At 46.4% G+C, this 18,682-nt stretch overlaps 1 protein-coding gene across 6 annotated transcripts in view; it reads right to left on the bottom strand.

Moving 5' to 3' along the window:
• The window catches only part of CSNK1G3 (casein kinase 1 gamma 3), a 223,312-nt gene extending 211,968 nt beyond the window's left edge, over positions 1–11,344 (bottom strand). For 3 of the 6 annotated variants that reach the window (XM_073624701.1, XM_073624712.1, XM_073624728.1), the window contains exon 1: positions 10,845–11,343. The gene's annotated coding sequence lies outside the window, so the exon portion shown is untranslated. Of the gene's footprint in view, positions 1–10,844 lie in introns of all 6 variants that reach the window. The other 3 variants (XM_073624720.1, XM_073624737.1, XM_073624706.1) reach the window with 2 other exon arrangements.
• Positions 11,345–18,682: the final 7,338 nt, after the last annotated feature.

The raw sequence follows: 18,682 nt of genomic DNA, 5'->3' as shown, positions 1-18,682 counted from the left end.
GATCGGCGCTCTGCGAGCCGTGCATGTGGCCGGCTGTGATTGGACAAAGCCAGGCACGTGGTAAAGAGCCATTTTTTTTTATTGGCTCTTTAAACAGATCTGCTGTGTCTGAGGGACATGCCTCATCCCCAATCGCTGCGCTGCGAGCCCCCGCAGGAGCAGCGAGAAGCCAAGGATGTCATATGACGCCTGTCCAGAATGGGAGATCCCATCTGCGGGCATCATATGACTATGGCCCGGTATTGAAGTGGTAAAGTAGCATAAGCTGCAGGAGAGAAAGGGAACATTTTTAAAACAAAGTGTGTGTAAAGGCTAAGAAAATCGGGCAAACATTTTCGTCCAAAGAATTTTCGTACAATTTTCGTATAGTGTATACACAACTTTTGACAGCCGATTCTGAAGGCACAAACTCCAACATTTTCTCGTATGGGAACAGAAGGAACGATTTTCGTTTAATGTGCACAGTTTTTGTACAAGAAAAAAAAAAAAAAAAAAATCAGAAAAGAAAGATAGCGCATGATCAGGAAAAAAAACAAAAAAAGGCCTTTGTCGTACGAGAATTTTCAGTCATCGGTTTCGATTTGCTGTGAAACAAGGAAAAAAATAAATAAATATCGGAGGATCGTTCGCCCGATTTTCTTATAGTGTGTACCCAAACTGAAGGCTAGCCATACATTATACAATTTTCTTATTAATTTCCCTTGAGATTTACCTTCAACTATGAAGTGCAAGAACCTGCCTGATTGCATACAAATTGAAAGTGTTTAGCTTTGGACTTCATATTATATGGTTTTGGTAAATCTAAAAGGAAAATTTAACAGAGTAGAAGTGATTTTTTTTTTTTCCGAATAGGTTTCCATTCCAAATGGATTGGCTGCAGTTACACAAGCTCACTGCAATATATGATATTGTGTTGTGACGTATTACCTCAATGCAAAAAGGTGCCAACAAGCCCTTAATATTCAACGTATGCCGGCGTGTGCATTTGTGAATTACATATTCAAGTGCATTTAGGGCTCATTCACACCATTTGCATTAAGTTGAGCTAATTTTTTTATTATTTTTTCCGTGCGTTATGTTCACACAATGCTCAAATGTGGTTTGCTGCTTAAAAACGCAGCATGTCTACATTTTTCCGCAGCAAATCACATTACACTTCGCCACATAGTGTCACAACGCATTGTGCTGCATAGACTTTACCTAGACACTTACCTATTCAGGTATCCAGCGATGCCCTCACCCGGGCCGATTCTTTCATCGGTTTCAGGTACAGGCACCCGCATCTTAAACTAAGGGAAACCAGTAAAGTCTTGCGGCTTCAAAGCCGGTTTCCTACTGGGCATGCGTGGGGGAAAGGAAGGGGGGGGGGGGGGGGAACTTCCGCACAGATTGCTGCAGTGATCAGACCAGAAGTGGGAGGGGATACCTGTCAAAACCAGGTACCCCCTCCCTCTAAAGAAGTGCCAAAATGTGGCATTGCAGGGTGGGGGATGGGGAATGGAGGATGCAAACAAGCGGAACTTCTGCTTTGGGTGAAGTTCCCCTTTAATTGAACATGCTGAAGTTAGAAGTTAATTGGCACTGCTTCACCAGATCTTAGTAAATCAACCCCTATGTGTATTTTTGAGCAACCATTTAAGTGGGTGTTAACGATCATGTGATTGGGAAGCCATTTCCCAGAATTGTACTTTCTCACAGCAATCACATGATCAGGAGCCTATGCGACTTGCTGGCTCCCAAAAGCATTTGGTGACCAGGTATAGAACCTCAGAGCTCCGTGGACGCATACATGAGGCAGCTAGGCATTAAGACTTATCCACCCTGCCACATACGATCGAGAGAGAGAGAGAGAGATTTTTTTATTATGTACACGCAAAGAGCTTAGAAAAGAACTTAATCACCTGTTCTATGTACTTCTCTGGATCACCCTCAAAACACATACACATCCAGAAGATCCAGCGGTGTCCTACTGTGAACCACCACCATATATGGGTTCCTGAGCTGCCATCTTCGTTTCTCACGTTATCAGTAGCTAACTGTCCCTTCTATGTTCTAGCAGCTGGACCCCTGATAAACACACTTAAACACCTGCGCAGTTTCCGTAGATCACACCAAAGCCTCCTGGTATATATGATACAAGCAACTCCATCTCAGAAGGCTGCAGGTAAGAAATGTGGGGAGCTGGCTGGGTCCCAAGAAAAAATAAAAATAAGACACACGCACGACTTTCAGGTCGCACAAATGTGAAATGGGTCTTAGCTAAAATCATTGGCTGAAATCTACTGCCAAGCTTGTGCTGTGTCTAATCACAGAAGGGGTCGGCAGGGGGTACACAAGGGCACCCCAAACCCAAAAGAAAGCTGTTAGTGTATATGTACGTTTCAAAGCCTGCACCTGCTGCCGCTTGCAATATATTTACTGTGAGCAGTCGGCATTTGGTTAAATGTAAGCAGTGTATTGGTCCTGTGCTGATCACAAGTAAACTCAAAAAAAAAAAAAAATTCTGAAGCAATACACAACAAACTGAGCATGTACAGAGTGCCCCCAAGGCACTGTACTATCAGAAGATGAATTGGGGACTGTGTTCTAGAAGGGGAGGAGCAGAGAAATCAGGATCAAACAGCCTTTCTCTAGTCATCTTCCAGGACGGCACACCTGAGAGATGAGAGGCTCCTCCCTACATGAACCACAATCAGTCGACAGCTGTTTTAAGTCCTCACCCTTCCCCTTGATCCTCTTTTTGCAGTTGTATTTCCCTGAACAGGGTAATGTTACGACAGGCCCTCTTATTGATCAATGTAGTGTCCTTGTCTTACAACACAGGTATCTGATTAATCTCTTTAGTGGTTCTAAGTAGCACCTGCAGGCACAATAGGCCATGTTTGTTAGATGTGTGAGACAGGCAACATTGCGAACCTACAAGTTTAACATGTTTTCTGATTCCATCTTTAAGAGCCCACTCCACCTAGATCCTGCATCCGAAGCGGAGAAGGCAGAGACATCGGTGGAGGAGACCTGCAGTTCAGCCGCATGATCCAGCTAAGATACCTTCATCAAGCATATGGAGTGGAGGTTAAGCCAACTGTAGAACCGAGGTTCACCAAGAGGGTCTTGCAGGCAGTGGTCCCACCCTAAGGTAGGCCTGAGGTACTTGCCTATCCTCTCAGGTGTGCCGTCCTGGAAAATGACTAGAGAAAAGTACCAGTTACTTACCGGTAACTGTCTTTGTGGGAAATCTTCCAGGACGGCAGGCCTACTTCCTGCCCGTTGAAGGAGGGAAAATTGTAGAACACTAGAAGGTGAGTGCCTATGAGGAATGATTTCCCTTGTGAACCAGGTTCAGGAGTTACTTCTCTACAAACTGAGGATCAAGGGGAAGGGTGAGAACTAAAAACCGCTGTCGATTGATTGTGTTTCCTGTAGGGAGGAGCCTCTCATCTCTCAGGTGTGCCGTCCTGGAAGATATCCCAGAAAGACAGTTACCAGTAAGTAACTGGTACTTTTTTTTTTTTTTTTTTTTTTTTTTTTTTTTTACACCATGCGCAGGATTAACCCCTTAGATTCCACAGTGAGTGTAACAAGCATGCTTTACTGCATATACAGTAACACGTTAAAAGTGGAAGTTAACTGATGCATGACTTATTTATAGGTAAATGTAAATATCTCCTAAATGTGCACAGTTTAGGAGATATTTACTGTACATGCAGCTAGTGACATCATTGACGCATGCGCTCTGAAGGAATGACCACCCTTGCCGTTTCGTTCAAGACCCGTGACCAGCAGCTCCCATGCGGGAGTGACGTCATTGCGGCTTCAGTCAGTCACAGGAGCTGGAGGCCATGAACCCAGAAGCAAGACAGGTGAAGGTGGAAGGGCCTCCAGATCCGACATCTCGGAACAGAGGGTTTTGTTTTAAGGTAAGTTTAACATAATGTGCTAGTATGCAATGCTAGCACATTATGCCTTGACCTTGCAGAGTAAAACACAAAACGTTCAGCGGTTTACAACTGCATTAATAGTTTATCTTCCTTCTGAATGCAGATGGAGTAGGCAATATGTTGCACTTAGTACTTCCACAGATGTGTATCATCGGATTAGTTAGATTCTTGCATGGAGTTGTTTTTTTTTGTGGAGATTTGCCTGCGGTTATCGCATTGAGATGACAGGAAGTGAGCAGAAATCTCTACAAAGAGGAATTCTCTGTGTATACCATATTATAGGAATGAGCGATGAGCGTCCTCATTATGACAACTGCTACCAGGCCTAACAGAGCAGGTGATCCTCCTCAGTTGGGATACACATAGCAATAAAACCCTGGGGGGGGGGAATGATATAACACCACAAACTGAATCTACCAAGTGTTGCTATTCCAGTCAGTCAATGTAATGGATTTTCTATTTTAGTAAGAAAAAAAAAAATAAGCCAATACTTTACAACATAAATACACAAGCAGACTTTATAGTATAATCTAAAAATGACACACAAGTAATACTGTGTCCAAACAATAACCATAGTATGACGTTTTTCCAAAATCCTCTCTTTTTGAGCTAAGCATATACAGTATGCAAAATCAGGAATTCCCTAGCACGCTTTTGAAAGCAGGATCATTTGAACAAATGCCAACAGCCAAGAGGTCTTCCATTAAACAACCTCCTGTTATGCCAAACAAAGCATAGAAATAGAATACTCTGTGACGCAATCAATGTAATATATAATATTCGCCATGGAAAACATCTTAGTCATCAAAGCACTTATGTAGCTCATGGACAGCCATCAACAGACCGTACATGACAACGAGCTGATAACATTGTGACTTAACAGGTCCGATGAGGTCACAGGCATTCACAAGATGGAAACAAAGGTAAATACAGTGCCTGAGCGCTAAAGGCAACGGACGAACAATGGAATGTTAAACTTTGTCTCATCAAATCACAATGCAATAAATGTACTTCACCTATGCCAATGGTCGTATGCATGTATATGTGGCAGAACGATGGTGGGCTTTAACACTGTGCCATCATATACTGCAGGGGTGTCCAAACTTTTTTCAAAGAGAGTCAGATTTGATGAAGTGAACATGCGTGAGGGCCGACCATTTTGCCTGACATTCTTTAAACCATTAAAATTCGGTCTAAGTGTGTTTGTTCGAGCACTAATACACTGCCCAACAAGAATTCTCTTGCCTATGTGTGGTGAAGAGATGCGCTTGGGCTTGTTATTTGGATATACCGTATTTATCAGCTTCACTTTAAAAAAGGAAGTTTCAGGGTAAAAAAATCTTACATTTTAAATAAAGAACTGTGAAGCAAAATAAGGGTCAATGCCCATCAATTTAGCACCCACCATTGCCATCAGTGAAGCCTGATTCATGCCCATCTGCAGCCTTGAAGGGAGGGGGCAGGACAAGCGCCAACAGACATACAGTAGAAACTGTTTTCTCAGCGGCCTCTTTAATAGAAAGTCCAGCCTCGTATGATGGACAGAGCAGTCGTCCAACGGCAGCGCAGGAGACGGGACTTCCTTTTACAGAGGCCACCATGTAAACAGGAAATTCTCCTGTATGTACGGCACTTGTCCCACCCCTCCCCCTCCCCTCCAAGGAAGCCAGCATATATATCTTTTGTGGCCCCCCGGCGCTCGGGGATTCCTTGGGGGACACAAAAGATATACAGTATATGTCAAAATTACCAGTCGGGCCGTCCGAAACACTGAGACTTTGGACATGCCTATTATACTGTATGTGCCTCTGTTCTATGCATAGAAGATGTACACAGCACTGTGACCCACAGCTCCTGGTCATTATTTACAGCCAGTAGGACAGACTCCCAATTACGTGACCACTGACAGCCAATCATAGTGAATGCAAAGTTGAAGCCCACCTATTGGCCTCTGGCTTAAAGAACCTCTCGAAGAGCAGTAAAGGGTCTAGTATGTATATCTATCTATATCACACATAGGCCGCTTTATTAGGTATACCTGTACAATTGCTTGGTAACACAAATTGCTAATCAGCCCATCACATGGCAGCAACTAAATGCATTTAGGCATCTAGACATGGTGAAGATGACTTGCTGAACTTCAAACCGAGCATCAGAATGAGGATTTAAGTGACTTTGAATGCAGCATGGTTTTTGGAGAGAGACAGGCTAGTCTGAGTATTTAAAAAAAAAAACTGCTAATTTACTGGGATTTTCACGTGCAACCATCTCTAGAGTTAACAGATAATGGTCCCAAAAAAAAAAAAAAAAAAACAGAAAATATCCAATGAGCAGCAGTTGTGTGGACAAAAACGCCTTTTTCAGATCAGAGGAGAATGGGCAGACTGGTTCTAGGTGATAAAAAGGCAACAGTAACTCAAATAACCACTCATTACAACCAAGGTATGCAGAATACCATCTCTGAATGCACAACACATTGAAGCAGATGGTCTACAGCAGCAGAAGACCACACCAGGTGCCACTCCTGTCAGCTTAGAACAGGAAACTGAGACTACAATTTGGACAGGCTCACCAAAACTGGACAATAGAAGATTGGAAAAAACGTTGCCTGGTCTGATGAATCAACTTCAGCTGCGACATTCAGATGGTAGGGTCAGAATTTGGCATAAACATGAAAGCATGGTTCCATCCTGTCTTGTATAAATGGTTCAGGCTGGTGGTGGTGTAATGGTGTGGGGGATATTTTCTTGGCACACTTTGGGCCCCTTAGTACCAATTGAGCATAGTTGCTGACCATGTCCATCCATTTATGACTACAGTGTACACATCTTCTGATGGCTACTTCCAGCAGGATAATGCACCATGTCATAAAGCTCAAATCATCTCACCACTGGTTTCTTGAACATGACAAATGAGATCACTGAACTCCAATGTCCTCCACAGTCACCAGATCTCAATCCAATAGAGCATCTTTGAGATCTGGTGGAACAGGAGATTCCCATCATGGATGTGCAGTCAACAAATACGCAGCAATTGTGCGATGCTATCATGTCAATATGGTTCAAAAACTGAGGAATGTTTCCAAAACCTCTTTCATTGTCCTGGTGACCACTGTGACCAAGACAAAAGTAATGGGAAGCACAAAATGTTATCCTCATCCTGAGCAAATGATGAGGATAAATCTTCTAATGGGAACACCTGTGTTCCCTCACTGCATACCTATTGTTTCCTTTCACGTCCTGTTTCCTTTGCAGCACAGGAAGTGTATAGAAATTTCCCCAACAGGATACGAGTGGCAAAAAAAAAAAAAAAAAATGACAACAGACTTTAACCTTTGCCCACTCTACCTAAAACTACAAAAAAGGTTGGCTACACCTATACTTAAAAGCCTGACATTTGCAAAGTCTGCAACACACAAATACTAAATATCAGAACACTAAACATTGTGTATATACTTTTTTTACATTTGGACAGAGTGGGGGAGGGTTAAAACTGTGGCTAGGTAATGTTGCCATCCGTATCTCAATAGGCAGATGTATGATCACTTCCTGTCCTATAGACACCACAGGAAGTAAAAGAATATATTTCCAGTATAAGGGAAATCCTCTATTTGCAGCTGTCACAGGAACAAGTGTCCCCATTGGAAGATTTTCACACTGTTGTTCTGGTGACTACTGGTAAGTGTGGATTTCCTATCACTTTCATCCCATTGACATTAGTTATCAGAAATGTCAGAGTGAATCTGCTTGCACAGATACATAGCGTATACATTTGGGTATAATTCTCTGCCCGAGAGTCATATGTGCAGCAAGCCACCAGTCTACCAAAATCAATGACAGGCTGAAATATACAGCATCTGTGTGCAGATATTTCCACATCCAAGAAGCATTTGGGTCTGCATCTGGGGCAGCTCATACATCCCCATATGCAAATACGCTGTATGTTTCAGCCCGTCATTGATTTTAAAAGGCTGCTGGCAGTGAGGAGATGCCGTAATGTCAGCCACAGACAAGAATACAAAGCAGAACTAAAAGGACAGCAAATAGATATAAAGGCCAACATTAAAACACAACACTGTCCAAAATACAGTCAGATTGTGATCAGTCCATCCACCTACTACATTGAGTGAGAGGCCCATCTCAACTTCATCAGAGTTGGTGGACTATAGTTAGGAGTTATGAGTGGGGCTCAATATTGTTCCCGACTGAAGGAGCTGGCGAACTGCCAATGTGAGATCTATGTGTGGGTCATCTCTATACCTGGGTGTTAGTGAAGTGTAAGGATGAGCTCTGACGTGTTCGCAAGCCGCATGTGTCGAGCCGGCCAGGAAGTCGGCACTGCACAGCGCTGATCACAAGCAGTGAGACATTTCCTGATCTCTGCAGCCGCACATCGGGAAATGTCTCACTGCCTGTGATTAGCGCTGTGCAGTGCCGACTTCCTGGCAGGCTCGACACATGCGGCTTGCAAACACGCCAGAGCTCACCCTTAGTGAAGTGTGTATAAGAGATCTGTGTGTAGGTCATCATTGATGGTGATTGCTAGTGGCCTGTAGATAGGAGATCTATGTGTGGGTGTTGTTGGACTGTATATGAGGGATCTATTTGTGGGCCATCATTGGTCATGGTGGACTGTAAGTGAGCAATGTATGAGTCGGTGTAGATAGGAGATCTAAGACCCCCCTTTCACACTGAGGCGCTTGTGTGCTAAAAATAGTGCCTGAAAAGCACCTGGAAACTGTTTCCCATTCATTTCAATGGAAACTTTCACACGGGGGCGGTGCAAAAAGTCCTGCAAGCAGCATCTTTGGGGCATGTTTGGAGCGTTTTAAAAAGCACCTCAAAAACACCTGTCCATTGAATTGAATGGGAAGCGCTTCAAAAGCACTACAAAAATGCTTTTTTCTTAGGTCACTTTGTAACGTGACCTTAAAAAAGGCGCACCGCTAACAACACAAAAGCACCCAATGTTTTACCAGCAGTTTTTAAACCCCTCGGTGTGAAAGGGGTCTAAGTGAGGGTCATCATTGGTCCTGGTTGTTGGTGGACTGTGGGTGAGTGATGTATGTGTTGGTGGACTGTAGATAGGAGATCTAATTGAGGGCCATCATTGTTCCCAATTGTTGGTGGCCTGTAATTAGGAGATCTATGTGTGGGTGTTGGACTGTATATGAGGGATCTATGTGTGCCATCATTGGTCCAGGTTGTTGGTGGACTGTAGATGAGCGATGTATGTGTGGGTGTTGGTAGCTAATAGAAAGGAAAATGTGTGGCTGTTAGACTGTAGATAGATCTATGAGGGTCATCATTGTTCCTTATTGTTGGTGGCCTGTAGATAGGAGATCTATGTGTGGGTGTTGTTGAACTGTATATGAGGGCTCTATGTAAGGGCCATCATTGGTCCTGGTTGTTGGTAAACGGTAGGTGAGAGATGTGTGTGGGTGTTGGTGGCCTGTAGATAGGAGATCTACGCCTGGGCCATCCTTGTTCCTGGGTGTAGGAGTTGTGGGAGGGTAGATGAGGGATCTTTTCCTGGGCCATCATTGTTCCTGGGCGTAGGAGTTGTGGGACTGTAGATGAGGGATCTATGCCTGGACCCTCGTTGTTCCTGGGTGTAGGAGTTGTGGGGCTGTAGATGAGGGATCTATGCCTGGGTCATCATTGTTCCTGGGTGTAGGAGTTGGGGGACTGTAGATGAGGGATCTATACCTGGGCCATCATTGTTCCTGGGTGTAGGTGCTGTGGGACTGTAGATGAGGGATCTATGCCTGGGCCATCATTGTTCCTGGGTGTAGGAGTTGTGGGACTGTAGATGAGGGATCTATGCCTGGGTCATCATTGTTCCTGGGTGTAGGTGTTGTGGGACTGTAGATGAGGGATCTATGCCTGGGCCATCATTGTTCCTGGGTGTAGGTGTTGTGGGACTGTAGATGAGGAATCTATGCCTGGGTCATCATTGTTCCTAGGTGTAGTGGGACTGTAGATGAGGGATCTATGCCTGGGTCATCATTGTTCCTGGGTGTAGGTGCTGTGGGACTGTAGATGAGGGATCTATGCCTGGGTCATCATTGTTCCTGGGTGTAGGTTTAGTGGGACTGTAGATGAGAGATCTATGCCTGGGCCATCATTGTTCCTGGGTGTAGGTGTAGTGGGACTGTAGATGAGGGAGCTATGCCTGGGCCATCATTGTTCCTGGGTGTAGTTGTGGGGCTGTAGATGAGGGATCTATGCCTGGATCATCATTGTTCCTGGGTGTAGTTGTGGGGCTGTAGATGAGGGATCTATGCCTGGGTCATCATTGTTTCTGGGTGTAGGTGTAGTGGGACTGTAGATGAGGGATCTATGCCTGGGCCATCATTGTTCCTGGGTGTAGGTGTAGTGGGACTGTAGATGAGGGATCTATGCCTGGGCCATCATTGTTCCTGGGTGTAGGTGTAGTGGGACTGTAGATGAGGGATCTATGCCTGGGCCATCATTGTTCCTGGGTGTAGGTGTAGTGGGACTGTAGATGAGGGATCTATGCCTGGGCCATCATTGTTCCTGGGTGTAGGTGTAGTGGGACTGTAGATGAGGGATCTATGCCTGGGCCATCATTGTTCCTGGGTGTAGGTGTAGTGGGACTGTAGATGAGGGATCTATGCCTGGGCCATCATTGTTCCTGGGTGTAGGTGTTGTGATGTCTGGCAGGGTCCTGTAGTGTTGAGGAGCAGACATTTGGGGATCCACAGAAGTGCAGACACTATGACCTGGAAGTGACCCCCCCAGGTTCTCCCCCACCCCCCATCCTGTCCATGTGTGCCCAGCCCCCAGCAGGCCTATCTGCTGTGGCAGGATCCTCTGCCCTGAGGGCTCCAGCATGGATGAGATGGTGACAGCCCCCCACCCCCTCTTGCGATCAGTCACCCACCTAGGAAGTCAGATCACAGGTCCGGGCCAGATCATAGCCGGAGATCCCGCCACTGACGTAGAGCCGTGTGATGATGGTTGGTGGGGGCTCCGCCTCTCCTCCCTCCGGTACAGGTGATCGGGCGGTAGTGTTGCTCGGTAGAGGGAGGGCCGGCTCGCTCTTCCTTTGCGGTAATGAATGTAATAAAGATGGCTAGAGAAGGAGGAGGGAGTAGGAGGAGGGCGCTCGCTCACACACACATTACACTGGAGGGAAATGTTCCGTGTCAGAGGGGAACACACAACGGAAGCCGCCCCCTCCTCACCGCGGGCCCCGCCTCTTCCGCGATACCACACACATACACTGACACACAGGGCGGCTCGGACGGTACAAGGCTGCGCTCAGCCCATACTCCGGCTAGCCCGACAGGCTGCGGCTGCTTTACGCCGATCCTCCCTTCACCCTCGACGTACCACCAGGTGGCGGTAGAAGTCGGAGGAAGTGGAGTAGCCAAAGGGGCCGCCCATTTCCCCGGGACCTCCGACCAATCGCGTCAGGAATTCTCGGTGGCGTCATTGCCCTTGGCCTGTCAGCGAACGAGATGAAAGTAGGGGGGCGGGTCACAAACGGATAGCTTAGAAATATACGGAATTATTTAAAGTGCAGCTGTCTTCTGGGCTCAGCTCCTGGCCAAGTTTGAAGGGCGGGGTTTTCTGTTCTTGTCCGCGGATTGGTCAGAGGGTTGCGTCAATCAAAGGGATTCCCCAGGGAAGGAGGAGCCGGATTGGGTTGCTGCTCTTGTCCAATAAGATTCGGGGTAGAAGTAGTCACCTCATAGGGGATGGGACTGTGTGTGCGCGTCAATACATGTGAGCTCACCGAGTGTCTGCTGCCTGCCTGGGAAACCTCAGTCTGCGCTCTCTCTACTACATGCAATCTATTGCTGCTTACACCTCCTGATATCTGGTGGCTGTATTATTATTGACTACCTTTATTTTCACATTGTGAGCCTGTCAGTAATCTACTTCCTGGCTCAAGGTGACAACACAGGATGCTTTATCTATGAATAAGCAGGGTTGTCACTCTAGGCTGCTCTCCTGACCTTAAGTGATTGGAAAGCTTGTTTTTTTTTTTTTTTAAATAAAATACTAAACATTACACTTACCTGCTCTCTGCACGCCATGATCCTCCTTTTCTGGGGTCCACCACGCCTGACTTCTTTTCTGCTAGTGCTGACCATAAGAAGTTCCTTCCTATGAGGGCACTCGTGCAGGCTTCCTCCTGAGCCCCTCCGCCTGTCTATTAACCACTTGAAGACCAGGCATTTTCTGCCACTTTTTGTATACATGTGAAAATCCATTTATTATTATTTTTTTTGCTGGAAAATTACTTAGAACTCCCAAACATTATATATATTTTTTAAAGCAGGGGTCCTAGAGAATACATTGGTGGGTTTTGCATTTTTTTTTATGTCACGGTATTTATACAGCAGTTTTTCAAATGTAATTTTTGGGGAAAAAATCAACTTTTTAAAATTTTAATGCAAAAAAAAAAAAAAAAACCACAATACATAGTTACATATAGTAGGTGAGGTTGAAAAAAGACACAAGTCCATCAAGTCCAACCCATGTGTGTGATTATATGTCAGTATTACATTGTATATCTCTGTATACAATGTCGTTCAAGTGCTTATCTAATAGTTTAAAAAGCCCAATATTTTTGTAAAATATAAAAGAGGATGTCACGCAGAGTAAATAGATACCAAACATAACACACTTTAAAATTACTCAAGCCCGCACAACGGAGACAAACAACGTACATTTTACCAGCCATAGGCGACTCTAAAAGCCTTTATGCCTCCTTTCACACTGGGGCGGCAGGTCTGTTATCGGTAAAGCGGCACTAATTTTAGTGGCGATTTACCATAGTTTTTGTGGCGTTTTGCGGCCACTAGCGGGGAGCCTTTAATCCCCGCTAGCAGCCGAAGAAAGGGTTAAGCCTGCCCCTGTTGCAGCGCTTTCGAAATGCTTTACAGGCGTTTCAGAAGCGCTGCCCATTCATTCCAATGAGCAGGGACGGTGGAGGAGCGGCGTATACACCACTCCTACACCGCCCCAAAGATGCTGCTTGCAGGTAAGGATGAGCTCAGGCATGTTTGCAAACAGCACGTGCAGAGCCCGCCAGGAAGTCGCCACTGGGGAGCGCTAATCACAAGCAGTGAGACATTGTCGCGATGCTCTTCAGAGATCGGGAAATGTCTCACTGCTTGTGATTAGCGCTCCCCAGTGCCGACTTCCTGGCGGCAGTGTTGCCAACCGCCCGTATATTCACAGGCAGCCCGTAAATTTTACCCCATTTTTGGGTGCCCATGAATGTCCGTTATGGGCAGCCGGTGCCCTAAAAAAGACAGCTGCGGGCCGGCCATGCATCTGTGCATGCGCCGTTCCGAAGCCTGCAGGACTCGAGAAAGATTGTATAAGCTCGGCTGGGTGGCGCATGCGCAGTAACGTAATGTCACTCCCTGGCGCCATTCTTAAACGGAAGCCGCCACTCGTTCTTCTCGGCGGTTCAGCAGGGGGAGCGCAATGGTGCAGAGAGGAGCCATGTGACAGCCTCGGGCCACAGGAGGACATTACTGGGGGGTGAAGCCAGCCCGGTAGAGGAGGACAATGTGACTGGAGAGAGGGACACAGTCACAGTGAGTGACAGAAGGCGGACACTGTCACTCACTGTCTGATGTGGAGACAGGACAGGTATAGTGATATGAAGGGGACATTGGAGGAAACTACCATGTCCACAGCCTTTAACCACCCCTGCCCGAAGCCTCTGACTGACAATCTCCTGCCTACAGTCTCTGACCATCTCCTGCCCGCGGCCTCTGACCATCTCCTGTTCCTGTCTGCAGCCTCTGACCATCTCCTGTACCATGTCAGCAGCCTCTGACCATCTCCTGTACCATGTCCGCAGCCTCTGATCATCTCCTGTACCATGTCAGCAGCCTCTGACCATCTCCTGTACCATGTCCGCAGCCTCTGACCATCTCCTGTACCATGTCCGCAGCCTCTGACCATCTCCTGTACCATGTCCGCAGCCTCTGACCATCTCCTGTACCATGTCCGCAGCCTCTGATCATCTCCTGTACCATGTCAGCAGCCTCTGACCATCTCCTGTACCATGTCCGCAGCCTCTGATCATCTCCTGTACCATGTCAGCAGCCTCTGACCATCTCCTGTACCATGTCCGCAGCCTCTGACCATCTCCTGTACCATGTCCGCAGCCTCTGATCATCTCCTGTACCATGTCCGCAGCCTCTGACCATCTCCTGTACCATGTCCGCAGCCTCTGACCATCTCCTGTTCCTGTCCACAGCCTCTGACTATTTCCTACATCATGTCTGCAGTCTCTGAGGGGGAATCTGGAGAGGAGTCATGAGTGGAAGCGCCGCCGGGATCATGGGGGTCACAGGAGAAGTCAGACGTGTGTGGACTGTGGAGAGGAGACCATAGGAAAACCACAGCCGCCAAGCTGGAGCCATCTGACTGAGCCCTGCACAATGCACCTGAGGGGAGGTCAGTGACAGCGCCGCCAGGCCAGTCTGGGGGCGTTGCTGATGTAAGGGCAGTGAATACAATAATGTAAGGGGCACTGATATAAAGGTTCCGCTCTATATTAGTAACTCCCCTTACCTTAGTGTATTCACTCTGCGGAAGGTGGTCTCTAGTTACCAGAGTGCCCCCCACATCAGAGTTTCTGGCATTCCCCTTTACATCAGAGTCTGCAAGATTGCCCCTTACAGTTTAAGGGTAATGCTGCAGACCCTGATGTAAGTGGAAACTCTGATGTAAAGGGGATGCAGTGGACTCTGATATAAGGTGGTCTCTGGTAACCAGAGCCTCCCCTTACATAAGAGTTCCCCCTTAGATCATGATCTGCAGCGTTCCCCTTTACATAAGAGTTCCCTTTCACTGTAAGGGGGATCCCTGCAGACTCTGATGTAAGGGGGGAACCCAGTGCTGGCTGGGTTATAGTAACCTGACCTTCACGTCAATGGAGAAATATGTTTTTTGACTTTTGTTTAACTTAAACACATTGCTAATAGCACTAGCTATGTGTTTATAGTTCAAATATTTATACTTGCACTGTTTAGCACTGAAAACAGTAATTTGAGGCACTTTTTTGCCGTGTCAGTAAAAAATTAAAAAATCATTAAAATTTCATGATTTTTGCCAGCAAAAAAATTGGTGCCGTTTGTAAATTTTGGCATCCTGCCAGTAAATTTCACTTCAGGAGGTTGGCAACACTGCCTGCTGGGCTCTGCATGTGCTGTTTACGAACACGCCTGAGCTCATCCTTGCAGGACTTTTTTTCCCATTCTGCAAGCGCACCACCCCACTGTGAAAACACTCAGGCTTTCACACTGGGGAGGCATGAGAGGAAGTTTACAGGCGCTATTTTTGGTGCCAAAACACCTTATAACTGCCTAAGTGTGAAGGGTCTAAAGGTTACCAGAGAGACTGCCCATGATCCAACATCCATGGTGATACCTCATGTGTGGGACAATCACTGTTAGCATGAGCCCCAACCCATTCGTTCGCCTTTGCGTGATAGCTTGGGGGGACAGGGGCACTTTTTTTTTTTTTTTTTACACTGTTGCTTTAATTATTATTTTTATATTGCTGTCACAAGGAATGTAAACGTCCCTGTGACAGCAATAGGCACGTGATCGGTACTTGAAACTTTTTGGACTTGAAAGCATTCAAAACGCCAAGATCAGCGTTTTTGAATACTTTCACTTTTCAAAAATTGGTGCCGTTAACATGCTGGTAAACCAGAAGTCATGTCATGTCGATACCGGCTTTGAAAAGGTCTCTGACTAGCCGGCGGACATACCGGCTAGTACAGTAGCTCAGTACTCCTGGTGAGACGGCAGAGCTGAAAGACACGCGGAAGGCAGCGGGATGGGCCGTCCCTTGTTGCTGCTTGTAATAGAAATCGAGTGGCCAGTTAGCCAATCCAATTGCTATTACAAGAGAGCCGACCGTCGAGTCTAAAAAACAGTAACCAGGGTGATGCCTGTAGCTGCATACATTAAGGTAATAAACCTTTAGGATTTAGAACCACTTTAAACTACAGTCACCTCCCCATAATCTTCATTACATAGTAGGAGGGCTATGTAGTTCATAGACAATGGCTGGGAAAATTGAGGACTTGGTTTTAGACCCCTTTCACACCGAGGTCGTTTTGCAGGTGCTATAGCATTAAAAATAGCGCCTGCAATCCGCCCTCAAACAGCTGCAGCATTGTCTCCAGTGCGAAAGCCCGAGGGCTTTCACATCGGAGCGCTGCGCTGGCAGGACGTCAGGAAAAGTCCTGCCAGCAGCTTCTTTGGAGCGGTGAAGGAGCGATGTGTTTACAGCTCCTCCACCGCTACTCCCCATTGAAATCAGTGGGGCAGTGCTGGGATACTGCCGGCAAAACGCCGCCCTTTCTCGCCCGCTAGTGGGGGGTAAAAGTGCCCCGCTAGTGCCGAAATGCGCTGCAAATCCAACGGTAAAACGCCGCTAAACATAGCGGCGTTTTACCGCCGATGCTATAGGCGGCTCGGTGTGAAAGGGGTCTAAGTCTAGTCAATAAAAAGTTACAAGGACACTGGAGTTAAAACATTTGTCTACCAAGAATTTTATTTTTCATTTTTCACACACATGTTAATATCTAAATTTTTATGCCAGAAATTACTTTAACGGCCCAAATAGTTTACATCTTCTAAAAGCAAAGGCTTTGGAGAATGAAATGGTGGCAGTTTTTCTTAAGGCATGATGAGAGTCCTGTCCAGCTTATGCCTGGCAACCTTTATATATCTCAGGTTGTTTATCATAACAACTGACTAACAGAAAGACATCTCCGTAGCTTTCAACTAGAGAGGCACTCTTCTACCTCAAGATGGCACTCTGTCATCATACATGCCAGAGGTTATATATTACCTGTTTACTGTAGCTATAGAGACAATAGACTGCTGAAACTGTCAACTGAATACAACAGTGGTATCTACGTTCCCATTGTATCCAACAGCATTTGGTTTTGAGGAGTTGTCAGAGAAGGGTCTTCTCCACCTGCATTTTACAATGTCCCTGTGCGCATGCGCGGTGGATTGGCGCACTGGCGCATGCACGCGCGTGGTCCAATGGATTGGCGCACGCACGTGCACAATAGCACACGGGAGCGCGCGGTAACTCGTGCACGCTCATCGTGACACTCTGGCGGGGCTATTTAAAACGGCTCCAGCGCCCAGACGGGTTGCTGGTTTGTCGTCAGCTCCTGTTAGTTCCTGTTTCCTGTTTATGCTTACCTGTTCTCCTGTTTTGACTCGGACTGTTCTCACCACGCTACTTCTCTCCTGGATTGACCCTCGGCCTGCTTAATGGACTCTGCCTTGCCTTCCTCCAGTGTTTGACCCTCGGCCTGATTAACGGACTTGCTCTGCCTGCCACCAGTGTTTGACCATCGACCTGATTAACGGACTTGCTCTGCCTGCCACCAGTGTTTGATCCTTGGCCTGATTAACAGACTTGCTCTGCCTGCCACCAGTGTTTGACCCCCAGCCTGCCTATACGGACTTGCCTTGCCTATCACTTGTGTTTGACCCTCTGCTTGATTACAGTTTTGCCTACTCTACTCAGCATCGGTTATTCAGCCAGATTCCAGGACTCCTGCACCCCCAGACCCAGCTCTGCAGTCCTCCACAAGGGATTCTATACCTGCTGGTGGCCCCTGCTCCTTAGTGCCACCCCTCCCCTGTATCATCTCCCGGGGTGCACATAGTTGCAGGGGCTGACTGCTCTCGGCATCTTGGCCTCGGTAAGTACTCTCCTGACAGGAGTATCCACTCAAAACCTGATTTTTGGTGTCTGTGAAATCTAGTCTGATGCATATATATATTTATTTATTTATTTCAAACGCAACACATTCCGCCCTTTATTTTCTCTCAGACAACACACAGAAAATCTCTTCATTACTAAAAACTCATTGTAAACATTAATTTGCCTTCAATGCAACCCCCTCCCATATTTCTGCCACTGAGAAGGTGTTTGAGTCTTTGGCTAAAATTTCATTAGAAAGTCCATTCTAAAATTCTTTAGAAACAAGTCCAGGCTTGTAATACATCAAAAGCCTTGCTCTCCGCAGCTCTTGCAGTCTTCCATTACTCTGTCCATCACGAAACCACTTTTTCCTGGTCTTCCTATTGATCGAATCAGAGACAGCCTGTGGAGTGGAAAACAAAAGTGGATTATCTGTTCCTTCTAGAAAATACATAAACAGTAGGCCCTGGCCCTTCAGCTACAATCTCTCATCTAAGTAGATTCTTGCCTGGATCTCTGACCAACACTTTGCCACCTGTCTGTATCCACTTCTAACCCTCCCAAAGAACATCAATAGGGAGGAGAGGAAATATACTGATATCTCCCAGAAGATCAATGCTGTTTATTATGGAAGGTTTAATGTTACAGAGCCTCACTTTCCACTCTTGCTGAGAAGTATTCACTAACCAGTCAGAGTCACAGCTATTGTCTTGAAGATCATCTGCCAATGCAAGTATAACTTCAAACCTTCCTGCCAGATTCCCTCTCATTCCTAGACAGGCTTTAGCTTAAGATATGTCACTCTTGGTTTCTATGTAATGGGAAGCAGTAACATGGTACCTGTTAAGCCCTGATCTTTCAGGAACCTTATGTAAATACTGAACTCTGCACTCTGGCTTTGGAATCTGCAACTCAGCCCCAACCATTCTCTCATATGGTGTGCTATTGGCCTAGAATTTAACAACATGACTGCCTGTGTGAGGACCCAATCCCACCCCCTTA

This window comes from Aquarana catesbeiana, linkage group LG01 (genome assembly GCF_042186555.1).
Source record: "Aquarana catesbeiana isolate 2022-GZ linkage group LG01, ASM4218655v1, whole genome shotgun sequence".
NCBI classification, from domain to species: domain Eukaryota; kingdom Metazoa; phylum Chordata; class Amphibia; order Anura; family Ranidae; genus Aquarana; species Aquarana catesbeiana.
This window is presented reverse-complemented; position numbering and strand designations above follow the sequence as displayed.